Source organism: Kogia breviceps, chromosome 4 (assembly GCF_026419965.1).
Source record: "Kogia breviceps isolate mKogBre1 chromosome 4, mKogBre1 haplotype 1, whole genome shotgun sequence".
Classification (NCBI taxonomy): Eukaryota; Metazoa; Chordata; class Mammalia; order Artiodactyla; family Physeteridae; genus Kogia; species Kogia breviceps.
In genome coordinates, this window is record NC_081313.1 from 85,721,390 (window position 1) to 85,743,820 (window position 22,431).

Sequence of the window (22,431 nt, forward strand, 5' to 3'; positions counted from 1 at the left end):
TTATAAAGCTCTTTCTTTGTTGTCAAATAAGAAACAGTAAATTAGTTTTGCCTTTGAATTATGTGGAATTGAATTATACAAGAAAATCTTGGCAATGTTCCTTCTTTTAATTAATATTTTGTCAGATCATCAATCTTACTTTCTCCTTGTGTGTTAATACTCAATTTGTTTAGTATTTACTTAAGCCCACTTCTCTTCCCTAAAGACAGAATGAATTCTTATCTAGTTAGTTAAGATATCTCTAAGCAGCATAACAAAAGCAGTGGGGATAATTTCCCACCATATTTAACAACAAAATGAAGTGCCCAGTTCTCCGTACTGAAATCTAGAACGCTTTTTATAATGAATTAGGTTAGAAAACTGCACACATGTTTTGCTATATAATCTATAGCACAATAAAGCCAGTTATTTGGAAAAATAATAAACTTAATATGATAAAAGCGTGTTTAATAGTATCTTTACACCTCTGAGGCAATGTTATTTTTCCTTCAGAAATACAGACTGAGATGACTATTTTCTCAATTTGATCACAAAATTGAAAAAAAAAAAAAAAACCAATGTGTTTCATCCTCTGGTCACTGGCTTTGCCCATTTCAGAAGCTGTAAGTTGAAGATATTAGAAGGTGCAATTACCTCATGGATCAGTAACTACTAAGCTGATATACCATTGATTTTTCTAAATCATGAGGTGAGGCAGGGCAGAGCTGAAGTGGATCAAAATGTCTCAGCCCTGTTAGAAGGTCTTTTTCCCCATGTCTTTGCTACTTCTATGTGGGGAAGAATCAATAGGGTAGAAAACATTTTAGGAATATTTAGTCTATAACAAGCAGAGAGGAAAAAATTTTAAGTGTGAATTATGCTATAGAATTATAATCATTTTTACTGAATTGCCTAGGTCATTAGCAAATCATATAGACAAAGACTTAGGCATGAACTTGGATGCAAATAAGAATAAATGAACTCAGCAGAAAATATATTTTTAGTCTCAATTAAAAATCAGGAATTCAATGATTAAACATGATAAATTCCAAACTGACTTAATATTTGGATAGTCATGTAGTATATGCTAATCCTTACAAGAGACAATTTTAAGTGCTAACACACTCACACATATACACACACACACACACACAAAGAATAGAAAATGCAGAAAACTCAGAAGAGAAATAAATTTAAATTGATATTTAGATAGACCAGGATAAAGGTAGAAATTATGACCAATGTTGTGGAAAGAATCACCTAAGTGAGCTCAATCAAGAGCTCAGCAAACTCTTCCAGTTTCATCCCTGAAACAAACTGAAGTAGTTTTCAGATAACTGCTATTCTGGCTTTGAGAGTTTATTGGTAGATGAATCAGAATTTTAAACCTGTCACACACACACACACACAAACTTTTTGGAGACATCTAGTGGTGATGTTTAATGAATGACTATATTAGTGACATATCTTAATTTTTGTACATTAATATTATTTTCAGAATATCACAAAGATAATTAAAACCAAAATCAAAGTTTATCTGAAGAAGAAAGAAAAAAAGGAAGGAAGTAAGGAAGGGAAGAAGGAGGGAAAGAAGAAAGACACTATCATAAATAAAAATCCATATTTATCTTTTAAAAATAGTATTTTGGCAAACTTCTCCTAACAAAGATTTCAGTTATTGAACAAATCCTTCATAATGTCAGTACACCAAAACTAACCTTTTTAGCACTTTTGATAGACAGAACAGCATTAAGTTAAGGCCATCTTTCCCTTAGAGAGAAAAGGGTAACATTTGATTAAATATTTGAGAAGTAGTATGTCACAGGGAGAAAGAGAAAAGACTAGAGTCAGACAACGCGGGTTTGAATCCCAGTTCAAATGTGACCTTTGCAAATTACTCACTCCTCTTATGTATCTTTTTCCCCCACAAGATAGGATACTATTATTAATTTTCTAGAGAATTGCCGTGAGTGTGAGTTACAGAGCTCTTAGAACAGTGTCTGGTATGGAGCAGACACTATATAAATACTAGAAAATAAAAATATTATTATTTTTAATGAAATATCAAGAACAAAAATAGGAACTCTATAAACTAGATATTGCCTGTTTGAAAATGTTCTTCTTTCTTTAGATTCTGAAACACAAGCAAATCTTCTTTATTATTATCATCCTGTATTTGTCTTCAGCCTCATATGCACTGTTTCTGACTTCCACAGCTGTCCCCTAAAACACACTTGAAATCATCCTCTTGGTTTTGGCCAATTCTGAGTTACCTTACCTGTCACAAACCCTTTAGCTTCAAAGGACATCGGTGTATCTTCTGGCATGGGTGGTGTCTGTATAGTTTTGTCCACCGTCCCTTTTGGCATTGTCTGCTTAAGCTGGTAGCTTTGCATATGATGACCTTTTATTTTGGGGGGGGGGGATTTTTTTTTTAATTCAAAGAGAAAGTCACAAAAATTATAATCATCCTCATCAGTTCACTCAGACCCATGTAATTAACTTTTTTTTCCATCTTGATCTTTTGTTAGCACTCTTAAGAATTCATCAGTTTTCCATTAGAGTTCTGAAAATGCTTATTCATTCAGTTCAGCAGTATAGTCAGTTACCAGAAACCTGTACTTGTCAGCCTTTTCCATGAATGTGATGACCTTTGCTAACAGAGTTTACCATCTGCTGAATGTGCCAGCAAAGGCATTACCTCTAACTGCTCAAGCTTCTTGATAGACTGGTGTTGCTTAGAATCGCTTTGGAGGCATGTGTCTAGATACCACACTTTAGACTGGGAAAACTCCCTAATTCACCCCCACCACCTCTCTAGAATGTTTACCAAAATAAGTACCACAGAGTACGTACTTAAACAGTTTTAAATGAATTAGGAGGGATAGGTTGAGATTATGTTTAATATTCTCTCTTTGAACTTGTAAGATATTTTTAGGTAAAACTATTTTAGGATGATTTCAATTCAAATTTATAAGAATCAATAAAAGTTTAAGTAACAAAAAATATATATTTTATTAACTGGAAAAATTGACTCTCTAAACAATAATTTATTGAAAGACTTTAAATAACCAAATATACTAGGTTAATATTACCCCTCATATTATCATTTTTATGGTTTAGAAAATAATGATTTCTGTACTTCTCCACACATGATTGAAACTGAAACTTAATTGACAAATAGAATTTCTTAATATTTTCATTCCAGTTCTTGAGAGTCTCAGGAACTATTTTCTGCGTCAGAGTTGAATGATCAGTAAATTATCCTCTGTTGTTTTATCAGTTTTAAGAGATATAATTGGTAATGGTACTTAAAACTTATTGGAGTACAAAAATAATAAAGCAAAATATTATCAGAGAAAACAACAAAGTTCTTATTTCTATATATAATTGGTCTCTAATTCCTGCAATCTCATTTTAATTATGCTGGAGAATCTATACCTTTCTCTCACTATATCCATTTTCTTGTTTTTACATACCCTTGTCTTGAGAGAACTGCAATTTCAACCAAACAAAAATATGGCTGAAAACTAGACTTTCAGGCTAGTTAAAGGTAAAAGATAAAAATAATGTGCTATAAAGACATTGTGAGAATGGGGAATTTTCGCTAATCTATGTTTTGCCTAGAAAGTGCCAACAACTATTCTTTTTTAGAAACTGACATTAAAATTGACCTTTATAAGCGAAATGAGCAAAAAAATCAATAAAACTTGTCAGCATCTATCTGAATATTAGTGTATAATAAAATATATGCATTCACTGCATTTTTAATTTAATATTGCCATTCCTTCCATTTTCATTTATTCTGTAAAAATGTAATATATTATTCACACACTTTCTAAGATAGCTTTCATAATGTAATGGTAATTCACTGCAGTCATTCAATAGGGCATAGTACTGCAATTATAATAATGGCAGTAATTTGTACATCTATATGCCATTGTGCTTGAGTCTAAAGGTGTACTCACTTGTCCAGATGTGGTAGCTAAATCGGCATGTGCAGAGGAATCATGCAATGAGATGCTTGAGACCCATTTCCTTTCTCTGCTGGAAAAACCTATAGGGGAGAGATTGCACTTAAATCAAAATCTGTGGCACACACGAATACCATTAGCTTTACGTGAAAATCTAGCCATGAAAATAGAATGCATTATTTGGAAACAGCAAAACAAAGAAATAATGACAAAAAACTTTTCTTTTTCTATACACTTAATGAGTGCTTTGTTAATGTTTTGAAGTCATAATTCCTAAAGTAAATAAACTAACCTACTAAAATGCTCTAGTAAGAGTGGTTTAAGGATGAGTATATTTTTTTCATTAGAGAAAGTATTAGAATTCTGAAACTCTGTTAAATGTATACTACAGCTGAACAACTAAGTAAATGTATCTTAGATCATGAGTCAATTGCTTACTGTAAGAGAAAGTAGTGACAAATAATGAAAGGAGGACATTGAGAATGAGTGCTATAATGTTGCATTTAATGGAAGTATCAATGGGAACTTATGGTTTTTAAATATATATGGATGTATAGATTCAGAAATAAATATAAGGGTGTGTGAATACATGGGTTAGTATACATACAGTTATTATATTTAATTGTATAAGTGTTAATTTCTTAGTTTGCATAATTGTACCATGGTTTTGCCACAAAAACATGTTTTGTTACCATGCTAACATAAAGGGGAATCAGGTGAAGTGAATATGGGACTCTGTGCTATTTGTACAATTTTTCTATAAGTGTAAATCTAAGATATAAAAAGAGATAAAAGTAGTGGAGGTTGATTTCAAGCCTAATAAGTCTTACTTCAATACTTATTCTCTTGTTAATATCAAAGTTGATTGTAATAACTAAAAGAACAGTCTGAAACTTAGGGATTAATTTTCATTTAGGCAAGAGCTCAATTTTGGGGTGTAACAAGTTAATTCTATAATGAAAGGTAAACTGAAAAGAACAAGGGAATAGAGATTCAAAAAAGGAAAACTTTTTAAATATCTTACCACTGAAGGAAGGGAACTCTAAATATATATATATTCCTATATTCTTTGTAGGGTTAGAAGTTTAACCAGACTATAATAAATAATGCTATCTTTGTTGCTGTAACAATTTGAAAACAGAAGTCTCTCTTGAATACATAGTTTCATAGTTAAATACATTTTAAATAAATTATTATTTATATTTATTATAAACTTATTATAAAAATTTATTTAAAGTTTTGTAGCATCTCTCAATCATCCTTGATAACCTTTTTGAAAGTAAAGTTATATTACTTAGCATTTGTATTTCATTCTTCATATAAGTCTTTTCTAAACAGTAGGTTATTTATACAACCCTAAAGAGCAAAATAAAAACACTAAGGTAGGAATCTTAAAATACCTGTGCAGAGTCATAGAAGAGATGGTGTTCTAGTTCTAAGAGGGAATCAAATTTCCCTTCGCCTTTTAGCTTTTTCTACTTTCTCCCTACTGTGTTATTTTTCAATGGAGGGTTATGTGATGACATATATTTCATCACTGTATTCTCATTATTTTGAAATATTGATAATTAATAATAATTATTACCACAAAGCAGATAATTCTTTAGTGACAGGTCTAATGCAATATGTCTATGAAATGTGAAATTACAACCAAATTATTTTCTTCAGGTATGCATTTTTAGATATGAAGGGCTGGAGATTTCATTATGGAAAAATGAATGTGAAATATTTCATCTCCTTAACTATAACATTAGATTACTGCTGTTCTCTACTAAAAGCCTTTTATTCTTAATGAAAGAAAAAGTGGGTCAATATAATATTCAAATAAGTTTAATGGATACATAATTTTTAAAGTACTTTGAAAATATAAATTGCTCATAAAATATCAGATTCTAGACCATATGTTATAATTTTTTCCATGTACAAATTTATAACAAGAAAAGTACTAACATTTAGGGAGAATAGGAGGAAATTGGTTCCATGTCAAGAATTCTCATAGTAAAGACGTTAAGTGAGAGAGAAGGCTAGATAAACAAAATGATAATTTGCACACACAATAGTCCGAATTTAACATTAAATTTACATCGTGACAAAATAGACCTAATTTTTAACATTAAATTTAAATGAAATCTCATGATGTTAAAGGAATTATGAAAATTATTTCACCAAGCCTGGGGATTTTATGCCAATTTCAAGTATAATAAAACACCCTACTTTGCAGAACAATACATAGAGGTAGCATGATGTAGCATATACTTTAGGAAAATTCACTCAATATCCATTCAGCCCTAGGTCCCAGATGTCTTCTATTATAAAAATTGCAAAAGTGTTACCACTATTACCCAATCTGCATTGTAGTTAGGAAAAGTCATGCAATATAGACCATTACACATGTAGAAATAAGCAGGTGTTCCAATCTCCTTCCCCCTTCCTCCTACCTGGAAAATGTGTATAATGCATGGATAGTCAGCATCTATCTTGTGAACATGAGGACAAAGACCTTATGTAAAGAGAATACAACTGGATAAAGAAGAATTTGAGTCCTTAAAAGCATAATTAAGTTATCACAAATGCTATACTATGACATTCTTGATATATGAAAGAAAAAAAATTCTTGATTGTTTAAGTCAATGGAGTATGTTTTTCCGTTAGTTGCACCTGATTGTAATTCTCCCTGACACACCTGACCTTAGGAGATAAAAAGCCCATGTCTGATTCATCGTTGCTTAAGAGTCCTTGGCACAGAGAAGATATGCAGGCACTGATAAGTGACTGTCAATGTAGGGTGTTGGCAATAGAGGCAACAGGGCTCTTCCAGAGGGAACCAAGTACTTGGCACTTGACCCAGTTAAAATTCAAGCACAGGAATAAATGGGGGACTTATTCATTTATTTGGCACTATATTATTAGCACAATGCTATAGCAAGGGTCAGCAACCTAAGGCCAGAAAGTTTGTTTTAGTGAGTAAAATTTTTATTGGATATAACACTGTTTGTTCATTTACTTGTTGCCTATGGCTGCTATGATGCTACAACACCAGAACTGAGCAGCTGTGATAGAGATCCTATGGACATAAATACTAAAATGCTGCATACCGCTTATCCCTTTAAAAACACAGTTTGCCAACCACTGAACTAGAGAAAAGGAGTGAACAAAATGAAGAAGAAATGATTCCAGCCCTTCAGGAGTTTAAGTTTAGATCAGTAGGCAGAAACAGCAATGGACACTTTCTATATATATATTAATGCTAAGATAGATAGATGCACTAGTGATGTGAGACCACATGCAAAATTTACTGTCTGAATCTGATATTTAACAAAGAACGCCTGGAGGAGAAGTCTTCTGAACTGCAGGAAGAATAGTAATACTAAAAATGGTGGAAAGTGAGTTTCTTGGAGAGAGAGAAAATGAGGAGAGAGGCACAAAACAGGACAAAGTGAACAGGAAATTATAAGCATTTTGTATTTTAGCATGGAATTTATGAAGTGTGAAATATAGGGGATGAAGATGGAGACAGGGGCTGTGCCCTCAAGAGCCTTACATAGTTATGCCTAGAAACTTGGAATTTATCCTTAAAGTAATTTGAACTAGTTAAAATTTTAGCAAAATTTTTTTGGCTGCAGAGAAGATTGATTTATTACTCTTTATTGGAGGATGCAGAGTCAAGTTAAGAGACAGGCAAAGGAATGGAAGAAGTGGGATAGCTTATGGCTGAATTTTGTTTCTAATCTATCATTCTTGTTCACCTTCTTCTTCATTTTTGTATCCCAAATATCCAACACTGTATTGGATATATTAGGGACACAATACTTTTTGTTTAACTGAATTGATAAAGAAATAAAGTTAGTTACTAAGTAATACAGGAAGCAGTAAAAGTAATTTTAAGAAGCTCTGTTTAGTAGAAAGTAATGTGAATTGAAGGAATAGTGTGGGATTATGAGTGTCAGAAAGAAAGTTCAACGTCTAAGCATCATTCTTGGTAACAGTGGCTATCTGATTACTCATACGTGGTACTTCTTCACTGGAGTCTGAAAATGTAATAATTGTTGTGATACCAATGTAAAAAAATTTAGTATTCTCAAAATCTATAATAGGAAATATTGATGTAAGATGAAGACTTTTTTTTTTTTTCCAAGTCACACATTTGGAAGTAAAAACCAGAAATGTGAACTCTGATTTGCTACTCTAAATCGAATCATGCTTCTTACTAATTAGTGGAGCACATTGGATTATAAGGAAGAATCAGCTAATATAGCATCATACCCATGGGGGATTTACACTTGACATAAAACAGATATAATAAAAATATGCATTTCTCTGATGCTTAGTGCCATTGAGCATCTTATCATATGGCTATTGGTCATTTGTATGTCTTCTTTGGAAAATGGTCTATTTAGGTCCTCTGCCCATTTTTTAATTGGGTCATTTGGTTTCGTGATGTTGAATTGTGTGAGTTCCTTGCATATATTAGATAATTAACTCTTTTTTTTTAACATCTTTATTGGAGTATAATTGCTTTACAATGGTGTGTTAGTTTCTGCTTTATAACAAAGTGAATCAGTTATACATATACACATGTTCCCATATCTCTTCCCTATTACATCTCCCTCCCTCCCACCCTCCCTATCCCGTGGTCACAGAGTACGGAGCTGATCTCCCTGTGCTATGCGGCTGCTTCCCACTAGCTATCTATTCTACGTTTGGTAGTGTATATATGTCCATGTCACTCTCTCACTTTGTCACAGCCTACACTTCCCCCTCCCCTCATCCTCAAGTCCATTCTCTAGTAGGTATGCTTCTCCATTCCCATCTTACCCTTAGGTTCTTCATGACTTTTTTTTTTTTTTCTTAGATTCCATATATATATGTGTTAGCATATGGTATTTGCTTTTCTGTTTCTGACTTACTTCACTCTGCATGACAGACTGTAGGTCCATCCACCTCACTACAAATAACTCAATTTCTTTTCTTTCTATGGCTGAGTAATATTCCATTGTATATATGTGCCACATCTTCTTTATCCATTCATCCGATGATGGACACTTAGGTTGCTTCCATCTCCTGGCTATTGTAAATAGAGCTGCAATGAACATTTTGGTACATGACTCTTTTTGAATTATGCTTTTCTCAGGGTATATGCCCAGTAGTGGGACTGCGGGGTCGTATAGTAGTGCTATTTGTAGTTTTTAAGGAACTTCCATACTGTTCTCCATAGTGGCTGTATCAATTTACATTCCCACCAGCAGTGCAAGAGTGTTCCCTTTTCTCCACACCCACTCCAGCATTTATTATTTCTAGATTTTTTGATGATGGCCATTCTGACCAGTGTGAGATGATATCTCATTGTAGCTTTGATTTGCATTTCTCTAATGATTAATGATGTTGAACATTCTTTCATGTGTTTGTTGGCAATCTGTATATCTTCGTTGGAGAAATGTCTATTTAGGTCTTCAGTGCATTTTGGGGTTGTTTGTTTTTTTGATATTGAGCTGCATGAGCTGCTGGTAAATTTTGGAGATTAATCCTTTGTCAGTTGCTTCATTTGCAAATATTTTCTCCCATTCTGAGGGTTGTCTTTTCATCTTGTTTATGGATTCATTTGCTGGGCAAAAGCTTTTAATTTTCATTAGGTCCCATTTGTTTATTTTTTTTTAATTTCCATTTCTCTAGGGTGTGGGTCAAAAAGGATCTTGCTGTGATTTATGTCATACAGTGTTCTGCCTATGTTTTCCTTTAAGAGTTTGATAGTTTTCTGGCTTCATATTTAGGTCTTTAATCCATTTTGAGCTTATTTTTGTGTATGGTGTTAGGGAGTGTTCTAATCTCATACTTCTACATGTACCTGTCCAGTTTTCCCAGCACCACTTATTAAAGAGGCTGTCTTTTCTCCACTGTATATTCTTCCCTCCTTTATCAAAGATAAGGTGACCATATGTGCATGGGTTTATCTCTGGGCTTTCTATCCTGTTCCATTGATCTATATTTCTGTTTTTGTGTTAGTACCATAATGTCTTGATTACTGTAGCTTTGTAGTATAGTCTGAAGTCAGGGAGCCTGATTCCTCCAGCTCCATTTTTCATTCTCAAGATTGCTTTGCCTATTTGGGGTCTATTGTGTTTCCATACAAATTGTGAAATTTTTTGTCCTAGTTCTGTAAAAAATGCCAGTGATAGTTTGATAGGGATCGCATTGAATCTGTAGATTGCTTTGGGTAGTATAGCCATTTTCATAATGTTGATTCTTTGAATCCAAGAACATGGTATATCTCTCCATCTATTTTTATCATCTTTAATTTCTTTCACCAGTGTCTTATAATTTTCTGCATACAGGTCTTTTGTCTCCTTAGGTAGGTTTATTCCTAGATATTTTATTATTTTTGTTTCAGTGGTAAATGGAAGTGTTTTCTTAATTTCACTTTCACATTTTTCATCATTAATATATAGGAATGCCAGAGATTTCTGTGCATTAATTTTGTATCCTGCTACTTTACCAAATTCATTGATTAGCTCTAGTAGTTTTCTGGTAGCATCCTTAGTATTCTCTATGTACAGTATCATGACATCTGCAAACAGTGACAGCTTTACTTCTTCTTTTCTGATTTGGATCCCTTTTATTTCTTTATCTTCTCTGATTGCAGTGGCTAAAACTTCCAAAACTATGTTGAATCATAAGAGTGGTGAGAGTGAACAACCTTGTTTGTTCCTGATCCTAGTGGAAATTGTTTCAGGTTTTCACCATTGAGGACAATGTTGGCTGTAGTTTTGTCATATATGGCCTTTATTATGTTGAGAAAAGTTCCCTCTATGCCTACTTTCTGCAGTGTTTTTATCATAAATGGGTGTTGAATTTTGTCAAAAGCTTTCTCTGCATCTATTGAGATGATCATATGGTTTTTCTCCTTCAATTTGTTAATATGGTGTATCACATAGATTGATTTGCATATATTGAAGAATCCTTGCATTCCTGGAATAAACCCTGCTTGATCATGGTGTTTGATCCTTTTAATGTGCTGTTGGATTCTGTTTGCTAGTATTTTGTTGAGGATTTTTGCATCTATGTTCATCTGTGATATTGGCCTGTAGTTTTCTTTCTTTGTGACATCCCTGTCTGGTTTTGGTATCAGAGTGATGGTTGCCTTGTAGAATGAGTTTAGGAGTGTTCCTCCCTCTGCTATATTTTGGAAGAGTTTGAGAAGGATATGTGTTAGCTCTTCTCTAAATGATAGAATTTGCCAGTGAAGCCATCTGGTGCTGGGCTTTTGTTTGTTGGAAGATTTTTAATCACAGTTTCAATTTCAGTGCTTGTGACTGGTCTATTCATATTTTCTATTTCTTCCTGATTCAGTCTTGGCAGGTTATGAATTTCCAATAATTTGTTCACTTCTTCCAGGTTGTCCATTTTATTGGCATAGTGTTGCTTGTAGTAATCTCTCCTGACCTTTTGTATTTCTGCAGTGTCAGTTGTTACTTCTTTTTCATTTCTAATCCTATTGACTTGAGTATTCTCCTTTTTTTTCTTGATGAGTCTTGCTAATGGTTTATCAATTTTGTTTATCTTTTAAAAGAACCAGCTTTTAGTTTTATTGATCTTTGCTATAATTTCCTTTATTTCTCTTTCATTTATTGCTGGTCTGATCTTTATGATTTCTTTCCTTCTGCTAACTTTGGTTTTTTGTTGTTGTTGTTCTCTCTCTAATTGATTTAGGTGCAAGGTTAGGTTGTTTATTCGAGATGTTTCCTGTTTCTTACGGTAGGACTGTATTGCTATAAACTTCCCTCTTAGAGCTGCTTTTGCTGCATCCCATAGGTTTTGGGTCATCGTGTCTCCATTTTCATTTGTTTCTAGGTATTTTTTGATTTCCTCTTTGACTTCTTCAGTGATCACTTCATTATTAAGTAGTGTATTGTTTATCCTCCATGTGTTTGTATTTTTTACAGATCTTTTCCTGTAATTGATATCTAGTCTCATAGCATTGTGGTCAGAAAAGATACTTGACACAATTGCAATTTTCTTAAATTTCCCAAGGCTTGATTTGTGACCCAAGATATGATCTATCCTGGAGAATGTTCCATGAGCACTTGAGAAAAATGTGTATTCTGTTGTTTTTGGATGGAATGTCCTATCAATATCAATTAACTCCATCTTGTTTAATGTATCATTTAAAGCTTGTGTTTCCTTATTTATTTTCATTTTGGATGATCTGTCCATTGGTGACAGTGGGGTGTTAAAGTCCCCTACTATGAATGTGTTACTGTGGAATTCCCCTTTTATCGCTGTTAGTATTTGCCTTAGGTATTGAGGTGCTCCTATGTTGGGGGCATATATATTTATAATTGTTATATCTTCTTCTTTGATTGACTCTTTGATCAGTACACAGTGTCCTTCTTTGTCTCTTGTAATAGTCTTTATTTTAAAGTCTATTTTGTCTGATATGAGAATTGCTACTCCAGCTTTCTTATGATTTCCATTTACATGGAAAATCTTTTTCCATCCCCTCACTTTCAATCTGTATGTTTCTCTAGGTCTGAAGTGGGTCTCTTGTAGACAGCATATATATGGGTCTTGTTTTTGTATCCATGCAGCCAGTCTGTGTCTTTTGGTGGGAGCATTTAATCCATTTACACTTAAGGTAATTATCGATATGTATATTCCTATTACCATCTACTTAATTGTTTTACATTTGTTATTGTAGGTCTTCTCCTTCTCTTGCATTTCTTGCCTAGGGAAGTTCCTTTAGCATTTGTTATAAAGCTTGTTTGATGGTGCTGAACTCTCTCAGCTTTTGTGTGTCTGTAAAGGTTTTAATTTCTCCATCAAATCTGAATGAGATCCTTGCTGGGTAGAGTAATCATGGTTGTAGGTTTTTCTCCTTCATCACTTTAAATATGTCCTGCCACTCCCTTCTGGCTTGCAGAGTTTCTGCTGAAAGATCAGATGTTAACCTTATGGGAATTCCCTTGTGTGTTATTTTTCCCTTTCTGCTTTTAATATGCTTTCTTTGTATTTAATTTTTGATAGTTTGATTAATATGTGTCCTGGTGTGTTTCTCCTTGGATTTATCCTGTATGGGGCTCTCTGTGCTTTCTGGACTTGATTAACTATTTCCTTTCCCATATTAGGGCAGTTTTCAACTATAATCTCTTCAAATATTTTCTCAGTCCCTTTCTTTTTCTCTTCTTCTTCTAGGACCCCTATAATTTGAATGTTCATGCATTTAATGTTGTCCCAGAGGTTTCTGAGACTGTCCTCAGTTCTTTTCATTCTTTTTTCTTTATTCTGCTCTGCAGTAGTTATTTCCACTATTTTATCTTCCAGGTCACTTATCCGTTCTTCTGTCTCAGTTATTCTGCTATTGATCCCATCTAGAGTATTTTAAATTTCATTTATTGTGTTCTTCATCATTGCTTCTTTCCTCTTTAGTTCTTTTAGGTCCTTGTTAAATGTTTCTTGCATTTTCTCTATTCTATTTCTAAGATTTTGGATCATCTTTATTATCATTATTCTGAATTCATTTTCAGATAGACCACCAATTTCCTCTTCATTTGTTAGGTCTGGTGGGTTTTTACCTTGCTCCTTCATCTGTGTGTTTTTCTGTCTTCTCATTTTGCTTATCTTACTGTGTTTGGGGTCTCCTTTTGGCAGGTTGCAGGTTCGCAGTTCCCATTGTTTTTGGTGTCTGTCCCCAGTGGTTAAAGTTGGTTCAGTGTGTTGTGTAGGCTTCCTGGTGGAGGGGACTAGTGCCTGTGTTCTGGTGGATGAGGCTGGATCTTGTCTTTAAGGTGGGCAGGTCCACGTCTAGTGGTGTGTTTTGGGGTGTCTGTGTCCTTATTATATTTTTAGGTAGCCTCTCTGCTAATGGGTGGGGTTGTGTTCCTGTCTTCCTAGTTGTTTGGCATAGGGTGTCCAGCACTGTAGCGTGCTGGTCGTTGAGTGAAGTTGGGTGTTGGTGTTGAGATGAAGATCTCTGGGAGATTTTTGCCATTTGATATTACATGGAGCTGGGAGGTCTCTTGTGGACCTGTATCCTGAATTCGGCTCTCCCACCTCAGAGGCACAGCACTGACTCCTGGCTGCAGCACCAAGAGCCTTTCATCCACACGGCTCAGAATAAAAGGGAGGAAAAAAAGAAAGAAAGAAAGAAAGAAAGAAAGAAAGAAAGAAAGAAAGAAAGAAAGAAAGAAAGAAAGAAAGAAAGAAAGAAAGAAAGAAAGAAAGAAGATAAAATAACATAAAGTAAGATACAATAAAATAAAGTTATTGAAATAAAAAATAATTATTAAGAAAAAAATTGTTTTAAGTAAACAAAAAATGGACAGATAGAACAGTAGGACAAATGGTGAAAGCAAACCTATACAGACGAAATCTCACACAGAAGCATACACATACACACTCACAAAAAGAGGAAAAGGGGAAAAAATAATATATCTTGCTCTCAAAGTCCACCTCCTCAAATTGGGATGATTCATTGTCTATTCAGGTTTTCCACTGATACAGGGTACATCAAGTTGACTGTGGAGATGTAATCCACTGCTCCTGAGGCTGCTGGGAGAGATTCACCTTTCTCTTCTCTGTTCACACAGCTCCTGTGGTTCAGCTTTGGATTTGGCCCCGCTTCTGCATATAGGTTGCCGGAGGGTGTCTGTTCTTCTCTCAGACAGGACGGGGTTAAAGAGGCAGCTGCTTTGGGGTCTCTGGCTCACTCAGGCCAGGGGGAGGGAGGGGCACGGAGTGCGGGGTGAGCCTGCGGTGGCAGAGGCCAGCATGACGTTGCACCATCCTGAGGCACGCTGTGCGTTCTCCCGGGGAAGTTGTCCCTGGATCACGGGACCCTAGCAGTGGCGGGCTGCACAGGCTTCTGGGAGGGGAGGTGTCGATAGTGATTTGTGCTCACACGCAGGCTTCTTGGTGGCGGCAGCAGTGGCCTTAGCATCTCATGCCCGTATCTGGGGTCTGCGCTGATAGATGCGGCTCGCTCTCATCTCTGGAGCTCCTTTAAGCAGTACTCTTAATCTCCTCTCCTCGTGCACCAGGAAACAAAGAGGGAAGAAAAAGTTTCTTTCCTCTTCGGCAGGTCCAGACTTTTTCCCGGACTCCCTCCTTGCTAGCCGTGGTGCACTAACCCCTTCAGTCTGTGTTCACGCAGCCAACCCCAGTCCTCTCCCTGGGATACAACCGAAGCCTGCTGAGCCTCAGCTCCCAGCCCCCGCTCACCCCAGCGGGTGAGCAGACAGGCCTCTTGGGCTGGTGAGTGCTGGTCGGCACCGATCCTCTGTGAGGGAATCTCTCTGCTTTGCCCCCCACACCCCTGTTGCTGTGCTCTCTGCGTGGCTCCAAATCTTCCCCCCTCTGCCACCTGCAGTCTCCGCCTGTGAAGGGGTTTCGAGTGTGTGGAAACTTTTCCTCCTTCACAGCTCCATCCCACTGGTGCAGGTCCCGTCCCTATTCTTTTATCTCTGTTTATTCTTTTTTCTTTTGCCCTACCTAGGTACATGAGGAGTTTCTTGCCTTTTGGGAGGTCTGAGGTCTTCTGCCAGCGTTCAGTGGGTGTTCTATAGGAGTTGTTCCACGTGTAGATGTATTTCTGATGTATCTGTGGGGAGGAAGGTGATCTCCATGTGTTAGTCTTCTGCCATCTTCCCAGCTCTCTGGATATTAACTCTTTATCAGGTATCATTTCCAATATGTTCTCCATCAATGAAATATGATTGAGCCATGAGAAAGAAGGAAATTCTACCATTTGTGACAACATGGATGAAACTGGAGGACATTATTCTAAGTGAAACACATCAGACAGAGAAAGACACATACTGTATTATCTCAATTATATGTGAAATCTAAAAAAAATGCTGAATTCATAAAAGCAGATAGTAGAACAGTGGTTACCAGGGACTAGGGGCAAGGGGGAAATGTGGACATATTGCTCAAATGGTAAATATTTGCAGTTATGGAGGATGGATAAATCTAAAGAGCTAATGTACAGACATGACTGTACTTAAAAATACTGTACTGAATACTGAAAATATGCTCAGAAATGTACATTTCAAGTGGACTTGTCACAAACACATAAAATGGTAACTACGTGAGGAGATGATACATCAATTATCTTAACTGTGGTAATCATTTAACTATGTGTGTATATATATGTATATATATATATATATATATATATATATATATATATATATATATATCTCAAACCAACATGTTGTACAACTTACATATACAATTTTTATTTAAAATGAAAAACAGAAAACAAGGAGCTCTTATAATTGAAAAATAAATGCATTATACTTAGAAATTTTAAATGTATCTGCCCCAAATCCTGATTCTACCCTACTGAAAATAATGAATGTAGAAATGATAAGCCTGAACTTGAAGACTTGTCACAAGCTAGCAAAACTGCTTTCAGATACTAAAGTTTTTCTACACCAAAGATTTTCAAATAAATGCAAATTTTATAGGAATCAAGTACTGGAGTGATAAAAGAGGAGGTTCTAAGAAGAAAGAGTGTATCGTATTCTGAGACAGCTTAGTATTACCTGTAATACATAGGAGGAAAAAGTTAAACAATGAGAGAGGGACTTCCCTGTCCAGTGGTTAAGACTTTGCCTTCCAGTGCAGGGGGTGCAGGTTCAATCCCTGGTCGGGGAGCTAAGATCCCACATGCCTCACTGCCAAAAATCTAAAACATAAAACAGAAGCTATATTGTAACAAATTCAATAAAGACTTTAAAAATAGTCCACATAAAAAAATATTTTAATAAAAACAATGAAAGAATATTAAAAATGTAAATAAATGTGTCAAGGTCTCAGAAAAATGACACAATAAAATTATTGTCCAACATGTAAACTAGAAGAAAGATTTACTTATTTATATTTCCAAATGCCAATTCTCTAGATAGGAAGGGACTTTGACAACCTGTCTAGTCTTCTGCCTATTCACAAGTCTTTAGATCAAAATGGAATATTCATTTTCGTTACCTGGATTGATACTTTAATATAGTAAAGAAATAGAAAATTAGGTTGGACGAGACAAAGAACTGAGGATCTCTGTACACAATATTTTTCAATAATCTTGGTTAAAGGAATTGTATAAAATTACTCAAATTTCAGGATTAGTTATTGGGATAGCATGAAAGTGATACAGATAACTGATCCAAAAAGCACAATGCATTTGTGGTGTGAAATTCTACACAGAGATCCCTTCAAGACTCTGATGAGTTGTTACACATGATAAAAATTACTGGAGCCTGGGCATCAGAATGAACACTTTCAGAAATATTACTTTGCATTCTAATCTTATAATAGAGTTCACTGGAGTTAATGAAACAGGATTAATTAAAGAACAGAGTCTAGGTAATAGAAGTTTTATAGTTGTATTTGTGAATATTGAGTGAAAGTACAATTATTCTTATAATTTGGTGAGATATTTTTTCACTTTCGGTTTTTGTTGCAGGACTTCATGATTCATTTTATGTGTTCTAAGAAGTGTTCCAAGTTCCACTGTTACCGAAGATGCTTTCTTTAAAAAAAAAAGCAGCAATATAATTTGGATCAGTTTTCTATTCTGACTACATATGGGGAAATAGAAAAGTAATATGTGATCTTCAGGAACTTCTCTTGTACATTTAGAACTCAGTACTCTGAGTTGAGTGGATTTTATTATTTCCTCTTTTTTATATTTTTCATGTTACATTTCTTTACGTAGATGTACCTACACTAATACTAAAAATAGTAAAAGCCTGAAATTAAATGAGAAGAAAAAAAATGGGAGGGAAAATCCACATAGGGAAAGGGAAGGGGAACCAAGACAAGATTTATCCCTAGTTGTGACTTTCTCCAAACACAGCTTCTATCCCTAACTCTGGACCCTTGCTTCCTTCAATGTATCATGTATGTCACAGTCATTGTACTGTTTCTTAAGCTTCTCTGTAGTGAAAGGTGTCCTGCCTGATAAGTATTTTCCATACACTATCCAAATAAATGAAAAAAATAAATAAATCAAAGAATAATCCTTTTAATATTATCTGCGGGCTTCCCTGGTGGCGCAGTGGTTGAGAATCCGCCTGCCGATGCAGGAGACACGGGTTCGTGCCCTGGTCCGGGAAGATCCCACATGCCGCGGAGCAACTAAGCCCGTGAGCCATGGCCGCTGAGCCTGTGCGTCCGGAGCCTGTGCTCCGCAACGGGAGAGGCCACAACAGTGAGAGGCCCGCATAACGCAAAAAAAAAAAAAAAAAAAAAAAAAAAAAAAAAAAAAAAAAAAAAAAAAATTATCTGCAATAGCTGGAAGGAAGGAAAGAAGAAAGAAAGAGGGAAGGAGGAAGAAAGGGAGAAGAGTGAATAAGGAGAGAATCTGGCAACACACTATAATTATTCCTTCATTTACATCTTTGAAAAAGTGAAATCCATATAGTTCCTCTTTTCTTCTCAAATATTACCTGCTTAGTTTTTCCATCCCTCTTTATGATGACTTCATTACTACAGCCTTTCATTTCTCTATTCTCTGCTATCTGTCAACATTGATTTTAGACCCCATTAATATCCTTTCCAATTGCTTTAAACCAAAAAAGAGATTGGAGAATTTATTTTGGTTTCTCTCTAATGCTAGGAAATGTGTGAACACAGAGTGGTCATTCAAATATCACATTAATTTGCTATTTCATGTCCCTTTTTTTGTCTTGGGAAGTGAATCATATAGGTCCCCATTACATCCAATGGTTTAATTACCAAGACTCATCTATCAAGTAGCTTAGGGTTGTAATTATTAGCAAAACTGCCATACTGTGTTTTTTTCAATCTTCATGCTCACTCTTGTGAAAGTAATTTGCTCTTACAACCAGGTACAAACAATAATTCAAGATCAAGATTTTAAATGGATCACCATTTCAGTCATATAATACCTTAGGCAAATTTGTCCTTTGGGATATTTAAAAAAAAGTAAACTTTCTATTTATAAATCTCACTGAAGTCTATATTTTTTAGACCACTTCTTGTTGATAGGCCTGTCTGTTGATTTTGTCACAAGTTTGAAGACTACTACATTGTTTAAATATCATTGTGGTGGGTCTTAAATATTCAAAGGTAAATCGGCCAGTCTAACTGCTTCACTTTTACCTCTGTCTTCAAGATAGACTCACAGACCTGTCTGAAATTATTTAGTTCATTGTGTGCAAATACACATGGACGATCTTCCTAGTATATTACAACAGAGAAAGCAATTGAAATGATACAAAGTGATTTTACTCACTCAAAACTTTGGTTTAAAGAAATAGGTATTATTGATTTTTTATATATAAAAATCTTAATACTTTTTGAATCTGAGTATAATAGTTTATAAACATGCAGTCAGTTTATATAAAATGAATAACGTGTCACTCAATAACTAAATATGTTGTTTTATCAAGATCTTTGCATTTAATATACACTAAAATGTTTATTATATCTTTAATAGTTTTGTCCTTGCTCTGGCATTGAAAACCTCACAAAATATTATCAGTACAGAAAGAGTAGACCAGTTGTGATTATAAACATAATATTCTAGTACACTGCATTATGTTCTTTTTAAAAGAGAGATTAAGGTAGAAATGAGTGATGTTAAAATAAGTAGTCTTAGCAATTATAGGTAGTCACTCTTGTAGCATTAACTGTTAGTTATTCATGTTCCAACATTTATAAAAAGAGTTGCTGCTAAAAAGATGCTGTCCATCCAGGGAGAGCATTTTCCAATCCTATCCCATTCCTATCTCCTTTGAATGTAAGTCAGACTATGCAACTAGTTCCCTGGGAAAGCATCAGAGTGGAAATGACAAGTAGCACTAAAGCACACTTTCAGGAGCACTAAAGTAGCACTTTCAGTGGAACTAAAGCAAACTCCTTTTAGGAGGTCCTAATAAATGGTAAAAGCATACAGTGCAAGGATACTGGATCCCTGATTTACCATATGGAGAAAAACTTCGTACTGAACAAGGAAAACCATATTTAATTACTGTGAGAGTGAAATATAAACCTCTATTGTATAAATCAACTGAAATGTTGGGGTTTGTTTTATGCAGCAGGTAGCATATTTTTAAAAATAACATACATATTTCTACCACTGCAATTTTCATAAAGTTCAATAAAGCACAAAATTAATTTAGAATGTTCTGAATGGTTATTGAATAAACTCCTGCACAGAGTACTGATAAACTGAGAAAAGAAGTATGTCCCTCTCAAATTAATAACTAAATAGTGAAATATTAGAGGCATTCACATAATCACCAAGCATTGTAATTCATATTATCTCAACATTACATAAAATTACCCTGTAAATATAGACAATTTAGTAATAAGGAAATAGAATTATAGCATTTAATCATTACAAGAATACAGACGTATCATTCTGTCTTGGTGATACAATTGAAAAACAATAAAAAAATGAAATAATTAAATTACAAACATCATAGGATGTATTGACTGTTCAGTAAATTGACCAGACACAACAAGTATTTTAAAAGTAATAGTGTTAATACTCAAGCAATAATAAATTAAAGACAGTAAAATAAAAGCAATTATTTTATGGAATATTATTAATAACATATGTAGATAAATTATATGAAAATAATCATAAAATTATACTTAATTTTTTGAAAAGTATCCAAAAAGTCATAAGCTCATGTTGGAGACACAAGATTTGAGACAAATGAATGAAAGTGTTCATAGTTTATATAGGATAGTATACATTTTTGCTGAATTTTATTTAACATAAGGATTGAATTCATTAATCTAATTTATGACTTAATGCTATTCCTTGCATGACTATAAAAGTCCTTACATAAATTATAGAATACTTTTGCATTAAATTTTCTTGCATCTATTGGTATGTAAGATTTGCCTATAGATTTATTTTCTATGTCAGGAATCTGTGTCAGGTTTTAGTATTAGCATTAAATGTCCCTCATAAAATAAAGAGTATACCTAATTATATATTATTTAAAATAATATAACAATAAAATGTCATTTAACGTTTTAAATAATTCACTAATTTATGTGTGTCCAGATGTTTTTTGAGATAATGTTTTTCCTTTTTTTCCCCTTAAATAATTAGCTACTGACAAGTGAGAATTAAGTAAATTTATTCATTTGCATTTAAAAAACATTTCACAATCTACTTGACTTGTATGAGTTTAATATTCTCTTATATTGTACTAAACTGTATAATTATTGTTATTTCCCTTTATAACTGGTGATTTATTTTGACAGTAGGTCATCTGAGGCATGAGTTCAAAACTGGGATGAGTACTGTATCCTTCTTTATCATTTTAATGATTCTTTTGCCCCAATTCTATTTCACCTGCTATTAATATTACCAATACTATATATTGTTGCATTTGATTTTACATGAAATATTAATATTCTTTTTTATGTACAACTTGTTCTCACATATTTAGATTAATCTCTTTATTTTCATCATTAATTTTTTATTAAAGTAAACATAGTTTTGGAAGTCCTAGCCATGGCAATCAGAGAAGAAAAAATAAATAAATAAAGGGAATCCAAATTGGAAAAGAAGCAAAACTGTCACTGTTTGCAGATGATATGATACTATACATAGAAAATCCTAAAATGCTATCAGAAAGCTACTAGAGCTAATCAATGAATTCAGTAAAGTTGCAGGATACAAAATAAATACACAGAAATCTGTTGCATTTCTATACACTAACAATGAAAGATCAGAAAGAGAAGTTCAAGAAACAATCCCATTTATCATTGCATCAAGAAGAATAACATACTTAGGAATAAACCTACCTAAGGAGGCAAAAGATCTATACTCAGAAAACTACTGAGTTGGCCAAAAATTTCATTCAGGTTTTTCCATAAGATGTTATGGAAAACATGAACAAACATTTTGGCCAACGCATTATAAGCCACCAATCAAAGAAATCGAAGATGATACAAACGTATGGAAAGATATACCATGTTCTCGGATTGGAAGAATCAATATTGTCAAAACGACTATACTACTACCCAAGGCAGTCTAAGATTCAGTGCAATCCCTATCAACTTACCAATGACATTTTTCACAGAACTAGAGCCCAAAATCTTAAAAGTTGGAGACACAAAAGACCCTGAATAGCCAAAGCAATCTTGAGAAAGAAAACCAGAGCTGGAAGAATCAGGCTCCCTAACTTCAGACTATGCTACAAAGCTACAGTCATCAAAACAGTATGGCACTGGTACAAAAACAGACATATAGATCAATGGAAGAGGATATAAAGACCATAAATAAACCTACACACCTATGGTTCATTAATCTATGACAAAGGAGGCAAGAATATACAATGGAGAAAAGACTGTCTCTTCAATAATTAGTGCTGGGAAAACTGAAGAGCTATATGTAAACATAATGAAATTAGAACATTCTTTAACTCTATACAGAAAAATAAACTCAAAATGGATTAAAGACCTAAATGTAAGACTGAATAATATAGAGCACTTA

General features: G+C 34.2%; 1 long non-coding RNA gene across 1 annotated transcript in view; it reads right to left on the bottom strand.

Moving 5' to 3' along the window:
- LOC136794037 (uncharacterized) overlaps positions 1-22,431 on the bottom strand; it is a 178,458-nt gene that overhangs the window by 114,455 nt on the left and 41,572 nt on the right. Inside the window, exon 2 of the long non-coding RNA XR_010840206.1 lies at positions 3,948-4,036. This is a non-coding gene — a long non-coding RNA (uncharacterized lncRNA). The remainder of the gene's footprint in view (positions 1-3,947; positions 4,037-22,431) is intronic.